Source organism: Topomyia yanbarensis, chromosome 2 (genome assembly GCF_030247195.1).
Source record: "Topomyia yanbarensis strain Yona2022 chromosome 2, ASM3024719v1, whole genome shotgun sequence".
Lineage (NCBI taxonomy): Eukaryota > Metazoa > Arthropoda > Insecta > Diptera > Culicidae > Topomyia > Topomyia yanbarensis.
The window spans coordinates 291,103,558-291,125,027 of NC_080671.1; the positions used below are offsets into that span (position 1 = coordinate 291,103,558).

The following is a 21,470-nucleotide window of genomic DNA, read 5'->3' on the forward strand; positions in this document are numbered from 1 at the left end:
TGGGCAGTTTCCCATACCAAACATACCCATATTGCAAAACTTCCGGATGATAAATCATTATAAAAATGTCGCAATATTGAGTTAAGGAACGCCATTTATGACCTCGAACATAATTTATTTGTCTGAAGACATTTTTTTTCAATTGCCGAAAAAATACCTTATATTATACCCAAAAGAAATTTGTTTAGAATTCTTAATAGAAATACTACCAGCACTAGTATAGCCAATAAACATCAACCCGAATACACAACCGCAACACAACCGAAGTTTGGTTTTGTTATTCTCGTGTTTCCTTCCCATACTCGTGCACCGGTAGGGGAGACTGAGGAGACTTGATCCCCTTTTTTATTTTTCAGTCCAACTCCGTGGAATGATAAAAAACTATGTATTTTTTTGTAGTTTTATATTGTTTCTAGGGATGACTAATAATCATAAAAAAATTACATGGAAATATTATACTGGACATGAGCTATGAGCATTTCTGGAAAACAACAAAAAAATGGAAAATTCTTAGATTAGTGGAGACTCGATCCCTAATTTGGGGACACTTGATTCCTTTATGAAAACGTGTTTAAAAGAGCATGTAGGGTAATAAGCCTATTTTTGTCCTGTTTCTACTATCATCCTACCCATCTGAAGCCTTTGGTTAGAGCAGCTTCTGCCATCTTTGCTCAAGGCATTGACTCAAATGGTATTGCGATAATGGGGGTACTCAATTAGAGATTTTGCTGCGCTCAAACAGAAGATTTTCACCATTCTCAAGACAATTTTGTTATTATATTGGCTCTTAATAAGAGGCGAATGACCTTAACGTTAAAACCTCTATAATCGAAATAAAAAATGGACCTTAATAACAAATCAAAGAAGCTGAAATAATAAAATTATTGTAGTAATATTGTGGTACCCTTCTTAATAGGGCAAAAACGGGTACATTACCCCAATCAATTTTATAAATGGATCGTAGTATTGATTAAATTGTTATGATTAGATATTGTTATTTTTGTTACTACATATTACGCATCTCTCACCTGTTTTTTTTACGAATTCCCAAAATCTCCGTGCAATTATTTGAAAGCTGTCTTTATTATGGTTGAGGAACGTCAAATGTGGGATGAATGGTTGCTACGTATACTGTAGTAAACAATTACAGTTATGTTTCTTTACGATGAAGCGTTCATTTTTGACATTTTTTTATGACAACAATGACTTCAATTGTTCTGGTGTGAATTTGGTTATTTTCAGTGGTGTGTATGAAGTATGGCGAAGGGGATCAAATCTCCACGAATTTGAAGGGATCAAGTGAACCCATAGCATCTATTTCAGCAAACTTTAGTAAAAATGTAGTTGAATAAAAGAATCAGCTCAATCATAACGTATTCATATAATTGACATTCTCCTGTAATTCTGTATGCAAAAGTAGAGTATGTAGTGGGTGATTTTATCAATTTTATAAAAGTTTGAAAATTTGAAAAATAAATCTTCTTCAGTTCTTCTGAGACTTTTTTTTAAATCGGTAAAAATTCGGTTACACAAAAGTCCAATTTCTTTTTTCTGTGTTAATGAAATTTATGTTTAGATAAAACTACGCAACTTTATAGTATATTCGACTAATGTATTCTGATCCGCCTTTGAGTTACAATGATGGGATCAAGTCTCCCCGGGGATCAAGTCTCCTCAGTCTCCCCTAAACGAAAATCAAAACCAAACCGCGGTGCTGTGTAAACGAAACTCGGTTTGGTTTTCGTGTCTCGTATAAACACAACCAGCAATAAGACCACATACAATGTAAAGGAAAGATAAACACTTGTGGAAATTTGGTTTACCGTACCGGTACTCAACTGGTATTTTCCAACCTCTGGTCAATACTGCTGGCATCTTTTAGGGACCATCCATAAATGACGTCAGGCTTGTTATTTGCTCACACAATGAGCCACAAAGAGCGAAATACACCGATTGAAAATAGAGCAGCACAAAAACACTGCGATGTGCAGAACGACCGCACAAAGAGACGCTTGAAAGAGTAAGATCTGTGCACCAAAAGCTGCACAATTTCGTTCAAAGAGTCACCTTGAAGAGCCACTTTTTTGTGCCTCCCCTCACTGGAAAGCAGGTAAGAAGGCGAATCAAACTACAATTCAGATAAAGTTTGACCGGAAGAACGTTTCAAAAATGTTTTTTGGTTGCCTTCTCTACTTACGTGCGCGTGGGACCAAGATAAACACTAAAGAGCCTCTTTAGGAGTAGAATACACGTGTGGGAGCAACACGCATCGGAGTGAAGAGGTTTATTGTGAAAGAGAAGAGCGGTGGTTCGCACGAAAAGTGCAAAGAGCGTTTGTTTTTCTCTCTTTATTTTCTCTGATGTGCATAACATCCCTGAATGACGTAGCATTTTTTGAGTGATTTTAAACACCCCCTCCCCTATCGTAGCATTTCGTCACAAACCTCTAAATACCCCCTGTAATTACCTAGCTTGACGGTAACTCTACCCCCACCCTTGTCCCGTAAATATAAAAAAAATGAAAAACAATGTTGCATTCCCCTTCAAAAAAGGCACGTAGCATGATATGACCTACCCCATGTCGTCACACATCATCACAAATTACAAAACTCCACCATATAATGCTACGTCATTTATGGATGGTCCCTTATCATATTTATTAATAGTCGATTGATCCGCTTCAGACCTAGGAGAGGAAAAAGAGGAATAGGAACAAGACAAAAGGCGGTTCAATTATAAATTCGTTTAGTATAGAGACAGACTACTCAAATGCGCTGGCAGGAGAACATTTTTTAGAAGTAGACAAATTAGAGGTCATCACACTTTTTGAGACACACATGCACAAAATTTTGTCTTCCTCCTGGAGATCGGCGTTTGATTGGCAAACAGTCGCCACTTCGTCCAATTTTGCAAAATTTGTCTCGCGGGACGGACCGATATCCACCAAGAAACAGGCTGCAGTCGCTAAAAAACGGCAGCCCTAAGTTTGCGCCGCTAAAACAACAAAAATGATCCATAAAAAATTGAAAAACGATCCATAAAAAAGTTGTCCATGTTCCATAAAACAAAACTGAAAATCCATAAAACTGTGTGAATGATCCATAAAAAAGGGTGATTTGATCCATAGATTATGTAAAATTGAACCATAAAATGGTCTCAAAAGAGCACTAAAATAGTAATAAAAGAGCAATTAAAATGAACCAATGCCCCTTAAAAATATTGGAAATGTTCCATAAAATGATACATTTTGCGCCATAAATTGACTGACATTGATCCATAGAATATTAACAATGTACATTAAAACACGTCGATATGTTCCATAATATCGACAAAAATGTTCCATGGTATTACAAAATGGAGCAATTAAATGTCAGGAAAAGTTCCATAAATTTGATGAAAATGTTTGCAAAAAAATTTTTCTTTGTCCATAGAAGATGTAAAAATGAACATTAGAAATGATTCATATATCGAACAAAATTATGGTTCATGGATATTTACAAAACGATCCATAAGAAAAGAAAATGTAAAACGACCCATTTATGTGCTTATGCATTAGAAAAAATAAGTATTGGAAATGTTCCATAAAATGATACATTTTGCGCCATAAATTAACTGACATTGATCCATAGAATATTAACAATGTACATTAAAACACGTCGATATGTTCCATAATATCGACAAAAATGTTCCACGGTATTACAAAATGGAGCAATAAAATGTCAGAAAAAGTTCCATAAATTTGATGAAAATGTTTGCTAAATAATTTTTCTTGGTCCATAGAAGATGTAAAAATGAACACTAGAAATGATTCATATATCGAACAAAATTATGATTCATGGATATTTACAAAACGATCCATAAGAAAAGAAAATGTAAAACGACCCATTAATGCTTATGTGCTTATGCATTAGAAAAAATAAATTTAATGAATTCATGCGAAATTTTATGGTAAACTTAAAAAATAAGTTGTGCTTAATAATTCTCATAACAGTGACAGTGTTTTAACAAGTGAGCTTATACTGGGAGCTAGTGTGATGCGGCTTGGCCGCATATCCGAGGCCAAGGATCCGAAGCGGCGCAAAGCCGCTGAGGATCCGTTGGATGAGGCATTGATTAACCCGTAGCTGGAATTGCAGGCAAACCTGTGGTTCTCTCGTTTGCCCGGTTTACTTAAACATAGGGGCTATAGCTAGTTAAAAGCCGACTGAGCGGCAGCGAAGTCGGACAGTGCACAAGAAAGCGATGTAGGGTAGCCACATTAGTCAGTGTTCGTGTATAAAGTGTCCGTTTTCGCTTCAGATAGTTATTCAGATAGTATTTGCGACTCATGCCAGCCTGTATAGGTGGTCTAATAGCACTCAGCGCTCTAATATCATAAATACCCTGACGTTTAAAGAGTTGCCATAATGATTTCAGGTTAGCTAAGGTCAGTTAGCTGACTAGTTGGGTACGGAAGCTGAAGTTTAACTATAATGTATGCATTGTTTGTTGTAGTTTGACATTACAACCAAATGTAATAAACTTTATTATTAGTTCGAATAGCAAAAATTTCGCATGAATTCATTAAATTTAATTTTTCTGGTGCATAAGCACATATTAATGGATCGTTCAACATTTTATTTTCTTATGGATCGTTTTGTAAATATCCATGAACCATAATTTAACGTTCGATATATGAATCATTTCTAATGTTCATTTTTACATCTTCTATGGACCAAGAAAAATTATTTAGCAAACATTTTCATCAAATTTATGGAACTTTTTCTGACATTTTATTGCTCCATTTTGTAATACCGTGGAACACTTTTGTCGATATTATGGAACATATCGACGTGTTTTAATGTACATTGTTAATATTCTATGGATCAATGTCAGTTAATTTATGGCGCAAAATGTATCATTTTATGGAACATTTCCAATATTTTTATGGGGCATTGGTTCATTTAATTTGCTCTTTTATTACTATTTTAGTGCTCTTTTGCGATTATTTTATGGTTCAATTTTACATAATCTATGGATCAAATCACCCTTTTTTATGGATCATTCACACTTTTTTATGGATTTTCAGTTTTGTTTTATGGAACATGGACAACTTTTTTATGGATCGTTTTTCAATTTTTTATGGATCATTTTTGTTGTTTTAGCGGCGCAAACTTAGGGCTGCCGTTCCAACCTTACACGACTTTCCTTCCAAAATTTTGAAAAGAGGCCCCTATATTGAAAGGTAAGTCGTTAGTCACGACAAAAAAATTGGCCATAATTTGAGCGAAATTGGACCATTTTAACACGTAACTGAAAGCGGTTGAAGTTTTTTATGGGATTTACATGTATTTTTTCATATGTTTTATATGAACATTTAAAACTGTTTGCAAAGTAATCGAAAAATTTTGAAGCTTGGTAGAGTTCGAAATTTTTCGATGATTATTTATATTGTTAACTAATTTGCGCATCCATTTCTTTTTCAGATTGTTTTGTTTCAACTAGTTGTACTCGAGAAAATATATATCCATAACCGCAAAAACATTAAAATTTAAGATGCTACAATTTAACTATAACCGAATATGAACTATTTATTGATATGTTGATATGTTTTCGATTGCCCATAAATTATGTTAGTCTCCTTCAAAGGATTAATATAGTATAAAATGTTCATCATTGAAACCAATCATATACTGTCTAAAACTCCGAGTTATGATGTTAAAATCTACTGGAAAATATACAAAATTCCCTTGCAGTTTTCAACTGTAAATATAAAGGAAGAAGCAAGGCATCCGCAATATATTGAATACAGATTTTAAAAGCCGTTTAAGTGTAATCGTTGCTAGTATTCAAAAACCAACCACTTGGGTTACAGAGGCAACACATTAAGGCTAGGATCACGTCGTTTGCCATATGGTATAAGTTAGTTAGGCAAAACTGCTTTCGGTTCGCTGAATGATCATTTGGTATAATTTTGTATGCAGGGTGTTTGGTTCTGGGTTAAGAATCTGTCAAGGGGCGATTGACTGTCATATTTGGAGAAAAAAATCGTTCTATTTATACCATCAAATCTCAACCGTTACAACATTATTGAAGTTTTTGTGTTAAAAACTTATTTGTCTTAAAATATTTTTAACTCAAAAAGTATACTATGTATTTCAAATCTTTTAGGTCCATTGGGAAGGTGAGTAAATTTCCCATTTAGTGATGCCCTCATGTGTTTCAGCTAATGAGTTTAAGTAACCTTTTCAAAGTAATTTATTTAAAATTTAACAATTTTGAATATATATATATATATATATAATATATATATATAAATATATATATATATATATATATAATATATATATATATATATATATATATATATATATATATATATATATATATATATATATAATATATATATATATATATATATATATATATATATATATATATATATATATATATATATATATATATATATATATATATATATATATATATATATATATATATATATATATATATATAATATATATATATATATATATATATATATATATATATATATATATATATATATATATATATATATATATATATATATATATATATATATATATATATATATATATATATATATATATATATATATATATATATATATTAATATATATATATATATATATATATATATATATATATATATATATATATATATATATATAATATATATATATATATACTACTACACACTATCACACACTCTCACCACTCACTACTCTATACTATACTACTAACTATATATATAATATATATATATATATATAAATATATATATATATAATATATATATATATATACTATATATATATATATATATATATATATATATATATATTATATATATATATATATATATATATATATATATATATATATATATATATATACATATGGGAGACGTCTAATACCTCTCCAAATTTCTGAAAATGTTTGAAGTATACATGAGTCAGCTCAGATTTTTGTTTTAGGTGTGGATTTAAAAACTTTCGCCAAAAATGACATGATTCGCCAAAAATGGACATAATTTAGCGGTGTCTCCAATCAAAAATCGTGTTTTTGATATGTTTCCATAGGAAGATAACTTACACTCTCATTTAATATGCCCTACATGCCCATATATCATCAAAGGTTGTTCCTTAGATATATCTTAACATGTTTTAACAGATGAACATAGCTTTAGTCGCAACAGAAAATTTGTTTAACTGGATTTTTATATAGAAAGGTATATCAAAACCACGGAAAATCAGTAGTATTTTTTTTCAAGATTTTGATATTTTCTATTGCGATCAGAGCTATGTTCACCTGTTAAAACATGTTAAGATATTTCTAAGGAACAAAATTGTATGTGATACATGCCTATTAAATCAGAGTGTAAGTGATCTTACTATTGTAACATAACAACACGATTTTGATTGGAGACACGCTCTAAATCATATCCAAATTGAGTCATTTTTGACGAAAGTTCTTAAATTAACACCGAGATCAAAATCTGAGGTGACCCAGGTGTGGATTTTCAGGGAATCTGGGGTTGTTCAGAGTAGTGTAGTATATATATATATATATATATATATTATATATATATATATATATATTTATATATATATATATATATATATATATATATATATATATATATATATATATATATATATATATATATATATATATATATATATATATATATATATATATATATATATATATATATATATATATATATATATATATATATATATATATATATATATATATATATATATATATATATATATATTATATATATATATATATATATATATTTATATATATATATATATATATATATATATATATATATATATATATATATATATATATATATATAATATATTATATATATATATATATATATATATATATATATATATATATATATATATATATATATATATATATATATATATATATATATATATATATATATATATATATATATATATATATATATATATATATATATATATATAATATATATATATATATATATATATATATATATATAATATATATATATATATATATATATATATATATATATATATATATATATATATATATATATATATATATATATATATATATACAACATACAGGATCGTTTGGTTCATGGTTAAGAACCTCTCGGGGGGTGATAGACTATCATATTTGGAGAAAAAAATGTTCTACACATGTCATCAAATCTTAACCGTTACAGAGTTATTGAACTTTTTGTGTATAAAACTTATATGTCTTAAAATACCTCTAACTTTAAAAGTATACTTTGTATAAATCTTTTAGTTCCATTCGAAAGGTGAGAAAATTTCCTATTGAATGGTGTTCTCATATCTTTTTAATAATTAGTTAATAATTTTTTAGCTGTAAAGTAGTTAAAAGTTAGTGTTTTTGAGGAAGTTTTTGCTAATTTTCTCGAAATAATGAAGTATGATTATAGCAATATCCATTATCCAAAAGTTAGGTTTTAGGACGATTCATAATTTGTTCTTGGACGTCATATTCCTATCTCTTCTCATTTCTTTGTAATTACATTACTATACTTTTCCTGTAACCGACTTGCAAGTGCTCAAAAGACTCTAATCTAAAAAATATGCTTTATATCGTTATTTATAAGGTTTCATTGGAAAGCTGACAAAATGTCCTATCAGTGTATGTACAAATATCTTTTAGTTAAGGATACTAAATGATTTTTTTACTAACGAAATAACTCAAAATTTGCGTTTTGTGGAGAGTTTTTTAATTATTCTAATTATTAATCAACAAAATTTATCGTTACTATTGTTCATTTGATGCCCCTTAATGTTATCTATAACTTTTTATTTGATACATTGTCTATATCTCTTTTCATTTTGCTGCCATTTAATAGTTAACACAGTACGACCTCGCACAGTGGTCGCAATGGTACCAAAACGTGCGTTTAATTAATGGTGCTCTAGGAGTTGATTTTAGCGATTTGGTGTGTTAGAAACACTTTTCAGAATGGAAGTTGCCTTCTTTTGATGTATACTGAATTATGTTTAATCCACCTAAAAGTGAGATAAATTTATTTCCACTAACTGTTAAGGTAGAGGCACGATGTCAATGACAAAGTTATAGTAAATTCTACTGCGAGAAAACTTGTTGAACATACAAACTCTCCAAAATGTAATGGTGTTGAGATAAAGCACGTTGTTTGTGGGAGGCACCCAAAAAATCATTTTTTCATTATAACTTTTTTCTGAGATTTTTGCAATTCTTCAGATGTTCTGAATGAAATTCCAGATATTTGTCGAAGACGTCAACATTTTTTATTTCAAAACTTAAGAGTTATTAAATAAAGTGGGTTAAAAATACCGCCATTTTGAATGACAATTAATAAGAGATGTGGAAATATGTGGAAGACATTTCGATTCTATGAGAAAGACAGTGACAAGTACTATAAGAAAAAATACTACTTACAACGGGCATCCTCCGGCCTGTATACAAAAAATACTTTCCGGCAATGCATGTTTTGCATTTTGTAACAAAATAAGTACGACTTTTTCAGCATAAATTTTTAGCGATATTTTTCTATGTGTCGAATATTCTAAAAAATCATTGAGAGTAATAAATGCACATATAAATCGTGAACTTTGAATTTCTGTTATCTGAAACTATTCATAAATTAACAGGATTTGGAAAGTGAAGAGACGTCTAAAAAGGTTTACTGTATTTTCATGAGTATGAACCATAGCAAAGAGTATTAGATATCATTTTCACGAAACGACTGTGTAGTCAGAGTTGCTACTTAGGATCCGACTTGCCAGAAAATCTTTAGAAAAATATTTTCACCTATATATTACATCTCTGTCAAATTTTAACCCTCAAAAAGGCAAGGGTTCTCAGAGGCTCGGCTAGTTACAGTTCCCTAGTTTCAATGAATTTGTAATTCGAAATACAAATGATCGAGCGTTTTCGGGCTTTCGATTTTCTCACTGGTAAAACGACAAAAAGAGGCTCTTGGTTTCATTGGGTCTTAGAAGCGATGCTTTATGAAGTCACAATTTTCGCTTGCCTTTTTGAGGGTTAATTTCAAATATTTAATCATTCAATGCGTGCTTGCAAAAGAATTATTGACAATTCCGGCCACGTAATCGTTTCATGAAAACGGCATATAGGGTAGACGAGCCCTTATCCATCTCATTAATCGGGATGTCACAATATTTCGTTGATAACTCGACTTAGAGTGACTGGATTGCGCTTAAGTAAGTATCACCATCTTTCCTTCGTTCCTAAGAAGCAGTACAGTTAGACTTTTGAGCTAATGCGTTGAATAGAGAATGAATACTTCTCTAACTAATGAGTTCCAATGGGTGGGATGAATAGAGGAGCTAAGATGAATTAGGGTGCAGTAACCCTAATACTGTTTGTAATGGTTTTTACATTTCTTATAAAAGAAATGTATAGAATTCGCTCAAACTTTCAAGATTTTTTCCGAGGCCCGGAGGGCCGAGTCTTATATACCAATCGACTTAGCTCGACGATTTGGGACAATGTCTGTGTGTGTGTGTGTGTGTGTCTGTGTGTGTGTGTATGTAACGAACAAATTCTCATTCGTGTTTCTCAGCAATGGCTAAACCGATCTTATCCAAACCAATTTTAAATGAAAGAACTAAAAAACAGTATGAACGCTATTAATTTGTTTTTGATTCTGATGTTTAGTTTCCAAGATATGAATGTTTGAATGCGTAAAAATGGCGTTTTTTGCAGTTTTTTGAAATTATCTGCCGAAATTGACAACATAGATTAACAATTTATATGTTTTTAGACAGCTTTAACGAATACCTTTCGAACAAGCTATACATTGTAGAAATCGGACTATTATCAAAAGAGATATTTAACATTAAATGCGGACGAAAGATTTTTATCATTTCCCATTGCCAGAAATATGACCAAAAACATATAATCTATTATTAACGCCAAAACGGCTTATTTTAGGTCAATAGTATCTTCGGAGAATTTAATGGAGGTAATATGGCCTTTCTTCTGGAATTGTGCTTTTGCTGATTAATCCCCCTATGAGTGAGATATTTTCACAAATTTTCTTGGAAGTGATTATATCGAAATGATGTCTTCAGCAAATTTGTAGCTCTTACTTTTGCGAATAACTTTACTAAAGACTTTAAATATCTATTTTGAATACTTTAAAAGTTATGGCTTGTTGTTTGTTGATTACTCTTTGTCGCCTATGTATTGTTCAATATAGTAATAATCCAATGAAATAAGCTAAACATTATTTCGATAAAACGACTTTTGTATTTCATTTTACTATCTACAACCGCTAGAAATAATCACTGAACACTTCCAAGTTGTCTGGAAGGAACTTGATACCTTATCAGTACAAAAATGTTCATTTGTTCGAACCTTCTCACTGCAATTTTTCTAACTTATAACCATCGGATCGATCTGAAACATATCGGAAAATGAAAAGCGAAAAAAATAACTCCAAGCAACGGCGTAGCCAAGAGAAAGTTTTGGGGTTTAACACCGTACAACACCCCCCCCCCCCCCCCACAACACCAAAAAAAAAATATTGGATTGAAGTTGAAAATTTATTGATGCAGACTGATTTAATTCAATATTACAATAACAATTATCTGATCCGTGGATTGATAACCTGTTGTTGTTAACATCATTAGGACTTTTGATAAATTGTCGGAATGGGGTCCTGATATGTAACTGATCTATTGGTCATGATTTCACAGTTGTCTAATAGCATCAATATCAAATTCCTGCCTGAAAACATTCCAATAGAAAATTCCAGAGTTCTGTAATCAATCATAATCCTCAGATTTATTTTCAAATTGATCTTGTTTTTTGTAGAAATATATTGTAATAAGGGTCTTTATTTAATAGGAAGCGAAGTTAAAATTGATTTAATGTCTATGAAACATAGAACTGCTCACCAAAAAAATGCATAACTTTCAACATTTGCTAAAAATGTTTTTGCCTTTCTCATTCACTCTAAAATTCGTCAATCTAATCCCGACCCGGAGGACCGAGTGTCATATGCCAATCGACTGAGTTCGTCGAGATCGGAAAATGTCTGTGTGTGTATGTATGTGTGTATGTGGAAAAAAATGTGACCTCAGTTTCTCAGAGATGGCTGGACCGATTTACACAAAGTTAGTCTCAAATGAAAGGTAATACCTTCCCATTGGCTGCTATTGATTTTTTTTATTGATTGGACTTCCGGTTCCGGAGTTACGAGTTAAAGAGTGCAATCACACAGCAAATTCTCATATAAACTGAAATGAAAAATTTTCAAAATCAAATTTGTATTTTGATGCCAAATGACTTTAAAATGCATGAAACATTAAGATGCTTGACAAAAATTGACTTTTTTGGACTTTGGTACATTTTTGCCTTTCTCGTATAGAAAGGTTATGCAATCACTCTAAAAATCTTCAATCATACCGGCCCGGAGGGAGTATGCAGTGAGGTGTTGCTACTTTAAAATTAAAACTAATTTAAAATTTCTTAACAAGTTGAAAATTTTCGGCAGGACCTGGACCTCTCGGATCTTTCTCCATGATCCGCCGCTGGTTTCAAGCGATGTTTCAGTATCACATAGTATCTCAAGATCGTGGCTGTCGATCCATTGTATGTATGTGCAAATCGTACTGAACATGTAATATTTATTCCCACCATTGTATTGAACATAACCAGCCATGGATCGTAGATGGATTAAAACAGGTTTTTATTTTGGGAATGCGTCGAGTTGAGACGAAAACGTAATATGATTAATAACGAGGATAACACTTTCCGAATGTAGAGAGAAATTTATGAAAAATGACGATTTCCATTCGACTCTAGCAGGTTCTGATCGATTTTGATGAGCATTTGATTTTTGTTGTATGACCAATTGTATGTATAGGTCAAATGTTTAAAAACAGTCATTTAAGGTCAAGATAACATCATTTTGAAACCGCCAATTTCGGAGGTTTAGTATCTTCGATGAGTTTTACAAACGTTAAACAGCGCATCATTTGATAAAACAATTTTGACGGTATATCGTCCAAGAAGTATTTATGGTGAATTTTCTCAGGTTAATATTCATGACTACAATAAAGTCGCAACAAATTCGCTAAAGACACGAACCTTGTTACTATTTTCTGGAAAATAATTCTGCATAATTTTAAAACTTCAAAAATTATGGTTTCGGAATTATGCCGTTTAGACAGTAAGATCGATTTTCACCAAACCCCCGCCAAACCGAATTTCTGGCTACGCCGCTGACTTCAAGTAAGTAGAAACAAAGTCGTTCTACACTCGTTCACAAGAAACTTCTTCGAATGCTGAATATCTATTATAATACATTGACACCCCAATTGTATCAGCCAAATATGAATTGCCAAATATGATTTTTTATTGCATCGAACTACAACAATTTTTAGGTAGCTTTCAAGAGGTTATTTTATAGACTTCTTCCAAAATTTGGCGAACCTATTCCAATTCGTATACCAATTAATTGGTATACTTAAGGGTTTATATGTTGCAGATAGAGAAAATACTGAAATTTTCAGCTTTTTTCCTACACAATATTACGAAAGCTTATTAAAAAAATTACTAATAAGTTTGTGAAAATTATAAACAATTTGAAATTTTTTAATAGTTTAATTTTTTATTTAACCGTGATTTTTTAATAAATAGTGACCATCGCTTCACAACGTAGTCTATTTTTCAAGGCTTGCGGTGATCTTTTGAATTGCTGAACTGAAAATTATGGAATGGAAAATAATTTTTAGTGTTCTTTACAGATTTAACTCGCCGCGCAAATAGCTCTGAATTACACCCGCTGGTGCCCTAAGACGATTTCGCTAGATTTTCGGAGCACTGTGCATTAACGCATGTGACGGAAGGCTATCGAAAAGTTTCGTGAAAATGAAAATTCCAGTAATGATGATGATTTCCCCAAACGGTTCGTTTTCGAGAGGTTTTTATTTGTTCTTTGGCATTAGGATTAGCGGTAATAATTCAAATCAAGGATACTACTGGGAAAGTCACCTTTAGAAAAAGTCGATGTCGAAGTAAAATTTGGAACTATGCACGCATGCACTTCAGAGATAACGTGATATCAGGAGCTGCAATTTCATTTCAACGCTTTTTTTGTGAAAAGGGCGATACTCACAAATGTAAACATAAGGCTTTTTTCATACATGCTAATGATAAATAAATAACCCCTTTAGGAAAATTCAGTTTTCCCACCACAATTTGGATATTTTATTAACAGAGCATTAACAATAATTTGTTGGAATGTCTATTTTATGGGCCATTTTTTCGCTTTCCCATTGATTTGGTTTGAGATTTCTAGCACCGATGTTGTCCTATGCTGATTTAAGCGATTCTCTGAGTCCTGCCACTATCCCATGTAGTATGTGTTATCAAAAACATCGCGAAGCATCAAGTTCTCAATGTTCTCAAACGATATAATATCCGAAGAGAGTGATAAGAGTTATAAGAAATGTCTCATCACACTGTTAGGTGGATTAAAAGCGTTTATTCTTGTAAAGACAGCCAAAAATTTTTGCGCATTTTTTAGCTGATCACTTTTGTTGTTGAGCTAGTTTAGGAATAATTCGTAAGTCTCCAAGACTACAGAGCTGAGAGTTTTGGATTCATATGTGTAATTTGACATTTCCAAAGATTTTTTAGAATATTCGTAGAATAGAATAACACATAGAAACAATTGCTATAAACAGTTATGCTTAAAATGTCGTAATTATTTTGTTACAAAATGAAAGACATGCATTACCAGAAAGTATTTTTTATATACAGGCCGGTGGATGCCCATTGTGAGTAGTACTTTTCACTGTCTTTCTCATAGAATCGAAATGTCTTCCACATATTTCCACATCTCTTAGCAATTGTCATTCAAAATGGCGGTATTTTTAACCCACTTTATTTAATAACTCTTAAGTTTTGAAATAAAAAATGTTGACATCTTCGACAAATATCTGGAATTTCTTAATTTCAACAACTTCATAGCACATTTGAAGAATTGCAAAAATCTCAGAAAAAAGTTATAATGAAAAAATGATTTTTTGGGTGCCTCCCACAAACAACGTGTTTTATCTCAACACCATTACATTTTGGAGAGTTTGTATGTTCAACAAGTTTTCTCGCAGTAGAATTTACTATAACTTTGTCATTGACATCGTGCCTCTATCTTAAAAGTTAGTGGAAATAAATTTTCTATCTCACTTTTAGGTTGATTAATCACAATTCAGTACACTCAAGTTTTTTTTACGCGGTTTTTTTGCGCGGTATTTTTTTACGCGGATTTTGAAATTTACGCGGTTTTCATTTTGGCGGATTTTGAAATTTACGCGGTTTTCATTTACGCGGTTTTTGAAATTTACGCGGTTTTCATTTACGCGGTTTTTGAAATTTACGCGGTTTTCATTTACGCGGATTTTGGAATTTACGCGGTATCCATCAATGAGGTTCCCTTTATCGCGGATTTTTAAATTTAAGTGGTCTTCATTTACGCGGATTTTGAAATTTACGCGGTTTTCATTTACGCGGATTTTGAAATTTACGCGGTTTTTGAAATTTACGCGGTTTTCATTTACGAGGATTTTGAAATTTACGCGGTTTTCATTTACGCGGATTTTGAAATTTACGCGGTTTTCATTTACGCGGTTTTCATTTACGCGGTTTTCATTTACGCGGCTCGTATCCCCCGCGTAAAAAAAACCTGAGTGTATACATCAAAAGAAGGGGGCTTCCATTCTGAAAAAGTGTTTCTAACACACCAAATCGCTAAAATCAACTCCTAGAGCACCATTAATTAATCGCATGTTTTGGTACCATTGCGACCACTGTGCCTCGCCACAAATGTAGTGGGTTCGAAATCGTTATTTTTGCACATTAAACAATGTAATAAAAACGAAACCAAAAGAGATAATTGAATGGAGTCAAAGAAAGAACTGTAGAACTTGCTGAGATGCATTATTTCCATGATAATAATGGTTATGTGTTTTAGTTACTATTTTGAGAAAATTGACGAAAATGCTATTAATAGCACTAACTTTAAACTAATTTACTTCTAAAAGAATACTAAATTTACTTAACTGAATGGTCTTAATACATTTTTCTCTGTAAAATTTTCCTGGCTTTCGAATAAAAAGAAAAAAAAGTAATAATAAGTGCAATACTTTTTCAATTAGAACTGGTATTGGTGAAAATGAGATAAAAATATCCAAGTTGAATAACCCAAACTCATGAAAATAAGGAAAGGTAAGTGTATCATGTCAAAGAACGAATTATGCAGCTCTTCAAGACTAACAATCTGGATTATTAAAATGATGAGATTAACAATTAGGATTTTCACGAAATGAACGAAAAATCGATTAAAATTGTTCAATTTTCAATAAATTACTTTGAAAAGCTTACTTATACTCATTAGCTGAAACATGTGAGGGCATCACTCAATGGAAAATTTTCTCACCTTCCCAATGGACCTAAAATATTTGAAATACAAAGTATACTTTTTGAGTTAGAGGTATTTTAAGACAAATGAGTTTTTAACACAAAAAGTTCAATAACTTTGTAATGGTTGAGATTTGGTGGTATGTGTGGAACGATTTTTTAAATATGACAGTCAATCACCCCTCGAGAGGTTCTTAACCATGAACCAAACACCCTATATATATATATATATATATATATATATATATATATATATATATATATATATATATATATATATATATATATATATATATATATATATATATATATATATATATATATATATATATATATATATATATATATATATATATATATATATATATATATATATATATATATATATATATATATTATATATATATATATATATATATATATATATATATATATATATATATATAATATATATATATATATATATATATATATAGTATATATATATATATATTATATATATATATATATATATATATATATATATATATATATATATATATATATATATATATATATATATATATATATATATATATATATATATATATATATATATATATATATATATATATATTATATATATATATATATATATATATTATATATATATATATATATATATATATATATATATATATATATATATATATATATATATATATATATATATATATATATATATATATATATATATATATATATATATATATATATATATATATATATATATATATATATATATATATATATATATATATTATATATATATATATTATATATATATATATATATATATATATATATATATATATATAATATATATATATATATATATATATATATATATATATATATATATATATATATATATATATATATATATATATATATATATATATATATATATATATATATATATATATATATATATATATTATATATAATTATATATATATATATATATATATATATATATATATTATATATATATATATATATATATATATATATATATATATATATATATATATATATATATATATATATTATATATATGTATATATATATACGAAAGTAATTCAATTCTTCAAAATCATTAAAAATAACCTTTTGAAAAATAAGCGGGGCAAAACGCACCTGTGCGGGGGCAAAATGCACCACAACAACGGGGCATAATGCACTACTACAACGGGGTAGAATGCGCTGCAACAACGGGGCAGAATGCTCGGCGAACAAGCAAGTAGTTTTGTTTGCTGACGAGATTTCACAAAAGTGTGCCATTAAATAGCCTTAGGTTATGCAATTGGTTGGTTTTCAGAACGATTTTTCTGCTTTCGATTAAAAAACAGCAGAATCAGGGAAAAGGGCATTTTGCCCCCGATGGAGCTGAGATATAAATTTAGCAAAAAGTGAATTATTTAGTAGATTTTTCATATATAGTGCGACAGAATAATGAACAACAGTATAAATAGAACTGGAATGCTCAAATATAATAGTGAAACAGTATTTATAAGAGCGGAAAATCCTTATTGCGCGAGCCACAATAATTACATGTGAAGAGTACGTTATTGTTTTTTATTTATTTCTCGAGCTGCTATTGATGAACGGTTATCAAACTTTGACAGTGTATGGTGACTATGGCGGACTTCCGACTGGTGTTACCGTTTTCTAGAAATTTTCAGCTGTTTTCGATATAAGCAAGGGGTGCATTTTGCCTCGGGGGTGCGTTTTACCCCATCTTCCCCTATTTGAAGCTCATCGGCAAGCCCGCGGAGTTATTGAACTTGGATATTTTCATCTCATTTTCACTAATGGTAGCTCTAATTGAAAAAGTATGGCGCCTATTGTACTTTTTTTCCTTTTCATTCGAAAACCAGGAAAAATTTACAGAGAAAAATGTATAAATACCTTTCGGTTAAGTAAATTTAGTATTCCTTCAGAATTAAATTAATTTAAAATTAATTTATTTATGGCATTTTCGTTAATTTTCTTAAAATAGTAATTAATGAACATCACCATTATTATCATGGAAATAATGCATCCCAGTAAGTTACACGGTGCATTTTGTAACCCGTCAGGGTAACAATTTAGCACTGGGTGGAAATATACCCTTTCGTGCGTACTCTCTCCGTAGAGTGTATTGTTTACGAAAATTTATGCTCACCGCTGTTTCGATACCGTTCACTTTTTCTTGTAAATTTTTGTGTAGTTTCGCGTTTGTGAACGGTTTTGTGCGTACAGATAGGTGTAGAAAATTTTGTTAAACATTTGTCAATAACTAACATAGGGCTTAGGTAGGTTACCGCGCTCCTCTTGCTGTTATATTGGTTGCTGTTTATGCTGCAAAGGAGATGACAGTTATGCGGCGGTGCGGTTTTGTGGTGATGGTGTTTGTTTTGGTGGGGTGGAAAAGGCGGCCATCGTGAAAAAACCAGAAAGTGACGGACCACGGCAACGAAAAGACGTCCAGAAAATTATTATTTTTATTTCGGGACAGTTTCCCGCCACCGTAACGAACGTTCAGTGCGCGTGTGCGACGGTCGATTTCCGTCGAAAGTGCCGGTCCGTGGTCCGGGTGCTCATTTGTTTAGTGGTGCTGGATCGCCGTCGGGGGAAGCTAATTCCCAAGGAGCTTTCGCTTCCCCGGCTAACCGTTAAGGATCCGACGCACCCCGCCCCTCTCGCTGCAGAGGATAAATCGAACGAGCCTTGCTCTCCTCTGCAGCTAACAGCCAAGGAGAGGGAAGCAGGTAGGACAACGGCTCCACCTGGGAAGAACACTGCGGTGTCTTCTGGGATTCCTTGCGGGGAGCAAGTGAATCCGGTGATTAGTCACCAACGTCGCTAGGGAGGTTCCAACAAAGGAGCCAAGCTCACCTCCCTAGCTAATTGTCAAGGACCGCTGCCGGAGCAGCCAACGTTCAAAGGAGAACGCGGCCGTTGTTGTCCCGGCCGGTCGGAGGAAACCGCCCGCCTTTCCGCCAGCAGTAGCAGATCACCAGCAGCAGCAGCAGTTGAGAGAGTAGCGGAGAATAAAAGTCGGTAAATTTAATAATTTATTTTGTTTGTTTACTTTTTTTCTTGTGAAACGAAAATCCGAAATTCTGTAGAAGCACCTAGGCCGCCCTGAAACGAAGGGTACGGCGGGCAAATAAGAACCCGAGTAGCGGGCAAACCCCTACTTACAATTTATTAGAACAATTTTATGCAAAAAAAATCAGCATCTCTGAAACTTCGGAATATGAAAGAATGGGCTTTCCTCTTTCATTTGAAACTAAGATAAAAATAATCCGTCGGGGGGTCCAGAGCAACTTTTTTTTTTGAAGTTTTTTCGTAACAATATAGGTTTTACTAAAGGCCCTAGTATAAAGGTACGCAAAGAGCGTGCAGAAAGTGAAGCCGAAAAAAGTCTACCTATCGAGCAAAATTAGAATCCAACTTTGCTGCAGAGGTATCAGAGATGGATTCCAATAGTGCTCGATAGGTAGGCTTTTTTTGACTTTACTCTTTGCGCAACTGTGCCTCTATAGACTGTGGGTTTTACTACTGGAGATAATTCATATTTCTGTCCCTAGATGGTGCTTTATACATTCGAACAACATTTGAAAATTTGATAGAAAATTTAATTGTCTACAAGTTTGTTGACCACTAAAATTGATCTGAAATCATCCGGAAAAGTTGTTTAAGATTTTAACAAAGTTATATCTAAGATAGTTTCACACAAGGCCTAGTGGTTTGGAAATATGTTTTCTCGCACTTATTATATTACCAAAAAAAATTGGGTTTAGTGGCATGAAAATATTAGACGGGATTCATTACGTTGACAACTTCTGAAAATTAGGATGTTTGACAGAGTCAGAAAACTATTTGTGCTTTTGGTGTGTAATCTTTCCCGATAGGTTCGAAGGGACTACCTTTAATCGGAAGGTATTGCTTGGTTACAAGGTTTGCTTACATTTATGTTTTGTTACACGGGTGTTTTAGAAAGGACCAAACGTCGTATAATTTAGGTTATGATCGCTTAAATCAGCTATTATAATTCCGTTCAAGACGCAATGTTGAGACACACCGTTTCTAATTTAATGCAAACCACATTAGTAACTGTCAAAATTAGTGGTTAGTGTGAAATGATTTATTCAAATTTTCTCCGCAAAGCATATTGTGGTAGTTGGATTTTATGACCATTTCCTATCAATTATGCGAGATATCGTTACTAAATTGATCCTAGATTATGCGATATGTATTACTTTTGAAAACAAAATATGATTTGAGTACAACAACAACCTTATATACATAAAAGTCCTCGAATATATCCCAAAAAAAAAATATCTTGATCCACACTGAAAGCCATTCGATGAAGAAAATAACAAAACAAATTTTTGTTTTCCTAATTAGTTGATTTCAACAGAAAAATGAATAACGTAACTAAATTTTATCTTAATTTTGAGAGATTCTCAAATAATAGTTATTGAAAATTATTATTGATTTTGATTCAAGACGCACATCATACGAAATGACAGCAAGTAGCTAAGATGCACACCTTACTGAAATACATCAAGGTAGCGACAGCAACTATGTTCATACACGCTGGACATAACGGTTAAGCACGTAGGTAGTTGTCTCAGCTTGGAAAGCTTGTTTTATCTTGGACGCAACTACCTGAACCAGTACACAAAAAAAAACAGAAATTCAACTGACCTCATTTTGGTTTTACCTAGTTTTTCTTTAAAAACATTTCAATAAAGGGATGATTTTTATTGACATTTTTTTCAATACATGTGCACTGAAAATTGAAAGTATTGTCGAAAATTGTCAAAATCATTCTATTTCGGATTTAGTCGATTATATAGTAACATTTCAATTATTAACCAATGTAATATGCAATATGATAATTATTTTTCATCGTTTGAGAT

At 31.3% G+C, this 21,470-nt stretch overlaps 1 protein-coding gene across 6 annotated transcripts in view; it reads left to right on the plus strand.

Moving 5' to 3' along the window:
* LOC131683263 (clathrin heavy chain) overlaps positions 1–21,470 on the plus strand; it is a 343,996-nt gene that overhangs the window by 299,725 nt on the left and 22,801 nt on the right. For 5 of the 6 annotated variants that reach the window (XM_058965093.1, XM_058965100.1, XM_058965101.1 and 2 more), the window contains one exon: positions 5,466–6,193. The exons of the other annotated variant lie outside the window; for it this stretch is intronic. The gene's annotated coding sequence lies outside the window, so the exon portion shown is untranslated. Of the gene's footprint in view, positions 1–5,465; positions 6,194–21,470 lie in introns of those variants that run through there. 6 annotated transcript variants of the gene reach the window in all.